Source organism: Vombatus ursinus, unplaced genomic scaffold (assembly GCF_900497805.2).
Source record: "Vombatus ursinus unplaced genomic scaffold, bare-nosed wombat genome assembly UNPS02015066.1, whole genome shotgun sequence".
Taxonomy (NCBI): Eukaryota; Metazoa; Chordata; class Mammalia; order Diprotodontia; family Vombatidae; genus Vombatus; species Vombatus ursinus.
This window is the reverse complement of record NW_020954844.1, coordinates 7,649,266-7,655,358: the sequence shown is the minus strand read 5'-3', so window position 1 is coordinate 7,655,358 and position 6,093 is coordinate 7,649,266.

The following is a 6,093-nucleotide window of genomic DNA, read 5'->3' as shown; positions in this document are numbered from 1 at the left end:
ACTAGAAGGATGAAGAATAAGTACCTTAAGCTTGTCCCCAAAATGGGGGTCCAGAACAGAAATCAATGGGAATTTGATGGGAGGAGGGTTCCAGCATTGAGGAAGAATATTGCACGTGAGAGGCCACCTGAGTCATGGTAGAGTATTTCTGTAGAGTTCTGGTGGAACTCTGGTGACTCAAAGCCTGGAAGACCTGGGTTAAAGTCTTGTCTCTGACACGTACTGGTTATATGACACTGAGGAGGCCACTTAGCATCTAGGTGGTAGAGTGAATAGAGAGCTAGATATGGAATCATGGAGACCTGAGTTTGAATCCTGGCTCAGGCATTTCCTAGTTGTGTTGCCCTGGGCAAGTCACTTAGCCCCTTTCAGCCTTAGTTTCCTCATCTATAAAATGGGAATAATAATAGCACCTACCTCACACAATCATTTATCAAATGAAATAATATATGTAAAATGCTTTGACAACCTTAAAGTTCCATATAAATGCTAGTTATTACCACCACCACCACTTTTACCTCTTCTTCTTCTTCTTCTTCTTCTTCTTCTTCTTCTTCTTCTTCTTCCTCTTCCTCCTCCTCCTCCTCCTTCTATTTTCTTCTTCTTCTTATAATTACTTCTTCTTCTTCCCCTTTTATATAAACTCTCTGGCTTTTTAGGATTTACCAAGTACTTTTTTCACATTAGTAACTTATTTGTTCCCCATGGAACTCTATAAGGTATTATCAATCCCAATTAACAAATAGGGAGACAGAGGCCCAGATAAGATAAATTACTCATTCACTCAGTCACACAGGTAGCAAAAGACAGATCCAGACATTGAATCTAGTGCATCTGAATCCAAATATCTCCATTCAATCAGAGATGGCTAAACCAAGGGGAAAATCTTTGTATTACATATCCCTAATAAGGGTGTAATATCCAAGATTTATAGATAACTAAAACAAATATGTAAGAACAAAAGCCATTCCTGTAAAAGAATGAGCTACAGTTCTCAAAATAAGTACAAACTTTTAGCAATGATTGAAAGAATGCTTTAAATCATTAATTGTAAGAGAATATAAAACAAAAGAACACAGAGGCTTCAATTAACTTTCAGAAAATTGGCAAAGGTGACAAAAGAGAGGATTAATCATTGCTGGAGGGGTTGTGGAAGGCTAGACATGCTAGTATATTGTTGGTGGATTGTAGATCTTCACAACCATTCTCCAAAGCAATTTGGAATCAATCAGATAAATGATTAAAAGGTCTATACCCTTTGACACAGAACTTCCATTGGTATACATGGAATCTTTGGAATCATTGCTAGACCCAACCAGGTCACTGATAAAAGGCAGGATCTATATACACTTAAATATTTGGAGCAAGATTATTATTTATTGTTATCATTATTATTATTAGTTTTTTGCTGCAAGGAACTAGAAGCAAAGTTTCTATTGACTGAGGAATAGATACAGAAAATTTGGGACATAAACATGCTGTAAGAAAGAGATGATGAATTCAGAGAATCACGGAAAATTTTCCATGATCTGATTCAAAGTGAAGTAAGCAGAACCAGGAAAACAATCTATGCAATGACTATAATGGGAATGGAAAGAACAGCCATCAGAAGACATCTGAAATGGAATGTTAGAAAATGATAAAAAGACACTTCTGGGAACCAAAATGGCAGAGTAAGAGGTGAGTCTCTCTTACCCTCCCCTATTAACCCCTGAAAGCCCAGAAAATATCACCCCAGGAAAAACCCTGGAACAGCTGAACCAGAAGAAAGATGGAATGCAGCAGTCCAGTAGTCCAGGTAGCTTGAGGAATTAACTGGAAAGGCCCCTCTTATCTTGGGAGAAGGGGAGCAGTACAGAACGGAGAGGCATCCCAGCAAGCTAGTGGAAAGCCCCACCTCAGCATACCAGGAAGAGATCCTGAAGCCCAGGTGGTGCAGCAGGCAAACACCAACACCTAGACCCCCGAGTGTCTCATTGAGGGTGGGGGTACCGGTAGAAACCAGCTCAGAAAACTACAAGGTGCCTTGGTTGCGGCATTCTACAGCAACCAGCTCCCTCAGTGCCTCAGCAAAACTAAGGGAAGCAGCGCTCCAAGGAGCCCCAGGTGGATAAACATCCTGCAACACCCACCTGAAAGGAGCTGAAGAAAGCAAAAAGAAGGAAAGGCCTGGATGAGCAGGAAATCTCCGGGAGCCACACTACCCAATCCTGCCCCTAGAGTTCCAGCCTTGCTGATTCCAGCCCAACACCAGGTAAGCTTCCAGAATCCTACAGCCTCCAACTGCCAACATTGAAGGCCCCAGCACACAAAGCCATCGACCAGGCCCTAGGCTCCCGACACAAGAAAATGATAAAAAGGCAAACTTGGTCTGAAAGAAGAGAGATGAAAAGACACGTCACCTCTCCTTTGCAGAGGTGGGGTCCACATGGGTAGATCAATTTTGCTGAATTTTTATCTTCTTTTTAAAACAAATTGTTATAGGAGATGACTCTCTGGTGGGGGTGTGTGTGTTGGACACAGGAGCTATCTAGGCAATGTAAAAACAGCAAATATCAATACAATTATTTTTTTCAAATACCATATATGTGCCAACCAGAGTTGTTTACAGAATATTCTGTTACCTGGGGCATACTGGTTGTCTCTGAACCATAAGAGGAGAGACGGCAAGGTGAAATAGAGCATTAGACTTAGGAGAAGCCTGCCTCAACACTTCCTAGCTGTGTGACCCTGGGCAAGTCACTTAACCTCTGTTTGCCTCAGTTTCCTCATCTGTAAAATGGAGATAATGACAGCACTTAGCTCCCAGGGTTGTGAGGATCAAATGAGATAATATTTGTAAAAGTACTTAGCACAGTGCTTGGCATGTAGTAGGTGCTATAAATGCTCATTCCCTTCTCTTCTCCTTCCAGCTTTCCCCTTCCCATCCTTCCCTCCCTTGGCACCCTGGGGCAAAGCCTGATTGAGCCTGCCCTAGTTACAACTCGGGTACCAACCCACTTGTACAGCTCTCTAGCAATCAGCTCTGCCTATCAAACACAGCTGTTAACAAGCTTGCTCCCAAGCTCACTGGTTTGTCATGATGAAAAGCCTTTTAAGAGCTACATAAATGTGACCTGTTATTATTAGGAACTCAATTCTTCCATTGTAACCAGCCTACCTCCTGGCCATCCTCTGGTTCCTTAATTCGGATTCTTGTTTTACACCTCTGAGAGATCAATGGTGGTGTAATGGGAGGGGACAATTAATGGTGTTGCATTTTTCTAAGACTCAGCTGCTATAAATAGGTACTACATTTCCTAGGCAGGATTTATAGGTGCAAGTGCGTTGACTTGGTGACTGGGTTTGTCTAAAACTCCAAGTGAGCAATTGGTTAAAAATAGCATCCGAAGCAAACCTTGCTGACCCATGGTGTATTAATAATGGTCCAGCTGAGCTACAAAAGAAGGTTCTCTCCAGGGAGGTGGGCAGACTAGGCAGCTGCTTTGTTATAATCTCCTTTGGGTGTCTTGGTATCTCAGTCCACCTCAGGCAGACCACGTACCTTCGATGGAATTCCACCATCTTACGAGCATTTCATTCCAGTCAGAAAACCATTACTGAGAGAACAGTGTGTCTCCTCTTGGGCTACGCTACTCTGTGGAGAAGAAGAGGAGAATTTCAAAGAAAGAAAAAAGAACAGAGTTTGAAAAACTATAGGCCAGGTAGTTTGATATATTCAAAGCAAAAATTTCTGACAGATCCTTAAAAAAATGGTTAGTGAATGGAAGACGTACCACAAGACTGAAGAAGGAATATTTTTGTCTCAGTTTTTTAAAAAAGAAGAGAACAGAGTTTGCAAACTATAGGCCAATGAGCCTGACTTTGTTTCCTGGGAAAATTCTGGAACATATCATTAGAGAGATGGTTGAAAGGAACAGCGATCACAAATGACTTCCAAAGAACAGTACTAAACTAACCTTATTTCCCTTTATTTTCAGGAACACTAGACTGGTAAATAGGGAAGATGCTTAAGACCAAATTTACCTAGATTTTAGCAAAGAGTTTGCTAAAGTTCCTAATGCTAGTCAAAAGGGAAAAAAAGGATATGGTTCAGATTATAGCAAAATTAAATGGATTAAGAATAAGTTGAACTCAAAGAGTAGCCATTAAATGGTGTGACATTAGTTTGGACATAGATCTCTAGCCTAGGTAGTTTAATGTTTTAATTACTGATTTGGATAAGTGCATAAATGTCATGCTTATCCAACTTGCTGACAAGTCTGCTTGGGAGGGATAAATAGCTAACACACCATACGGGTGATAGAAAACAACACTGGGCTGAATCTAAGAAGAGATAAATGCATAATTTTACACTTGGGATTAAAAAAATGGACTTCACCAGCACAAAATGGGGGAGGCCTTTTTGGACAGCAGTTTGGAATGGAGCCAGGGTAATAGACTGAGAACTCAGGGCAAGTACAGGGAGCACAAAGGCAGCCACAAAAGTTAATGGTGTATTGGGCTGTATTTATAGGAGAAAAGTTTTCAGACACCAGGAGATAATAGCCCTGCCATGCTTGAAATGTCCTTCCCTCTCACCTCTTCTGCTCTGGTCAGTCCATATGTAGAGTACTGTATTCAGTTCTCAGTGGCTGCTAAGTGGCGCCATAGTGCACAGAGCTCTGGGACTGGAGTCAGGAAGAATCATCTTCCCAAGTTCAAACCTGGTCTCAGACACTTACTAGTGAGTGACCTTGGGCAAGTCACTTAAACCTCTTTGCCCCAGTTTCCTTATCTGTAAAATGATCTGGAGAAGGAAATGGCAAACCACTTTACTATCTCTGCCAAGAAAACCCCAAATGGGGTCAAGAAGTGTTGGATGTGATTGAAAAATGACTGAAGAACCACATTCAGCTCTGAATTGTGTGGTTGAGGAAGGATATTGATATTTGGAGAGCACCCAGAGGATGACAATTAGCAGGGTAAAAGGCCCTGAATCATTTCATATGAGAAATGGCTGAAAGAACTGTGAATATTTAGTCTGGATTTGATAGCTTTTTTTTTTTTTTTAGGTATTTGAATGCTACATGTAAAAGTAAGTAAGAATTGTCCTACTTCATAAGAGCTAATATTTATAAGGCACTTACTATGTGCCAGGCACTATACTAAGCATTGTACAGCTATTGTTTTTCATTTGATCCTCACAACAACCCCAGGAGTTAAGTGCTATTATTATCTCCATTTTACAGATGAGGAAACTGAGGCAAACAGAGGTTAAATGTCCTCCTCAGGGTTATACAACTAGTAAATGTCTGAGCCTGGATTTGAACTCGGGTCTTCTGGATTCCAGGCCCAGTGATCTATCCACTGTGCCACCTAGCTTCCTACTTGGTCCCAAAGGATAGAAACACAGGCAATGTGTGGAATTTGCAAAGAGGCAAATTTGGTCTTGATCTAACAACAAAACAAAACAAAACAAAAACTTCATTGCAATTAGGGTTACTCCCAAATGGAGTGGACTGGAGATCTTCAAACAAAGGTTAGATCACCACTTTTCAGGTATGAGTAGAGAGGATTCTGTTAGATGCTAATTTGATCAGATGGTCTTTGACATACTTCCAATTCTAAGATTCTTTGATTTTGTGTTACTGCTGGGAAAAGTACATTCTCTCCCCTACGAGAATGTAAGCTCCTTGAGGGCAGGGATTGTCTTTTGCCTCTTTTTGTATCCCTAGCACTTAGCATAGTACCCGGCACATAGTAGGTGCTTAATAAATGCTTACTGATTGATTACTAGGATTAAGGCAGCCTTGGGACTAACCTATAACTTTAGGGGCATTGGCGGTGTCTTCATCATCACTGGCGATTGAATAGAAGGTTTTTAGAAGATAAGATTCCGGAGTGAACATATGGATCAGGAAATCATGTCTGAAACTGGAGTTGGATTTTTAGACCATGCTTTAAAACATAGGGAAAATGAGGGCTCTTAGAAAGAGATTTATCTGGATTCTTACAGGTCTCATCAAGGGAGAAGCAGAAAAATACATTCCCATTGATTGGGGGAATGGCTACACAAATTATGTTACATGAGTGTAATAAAATATTACTACG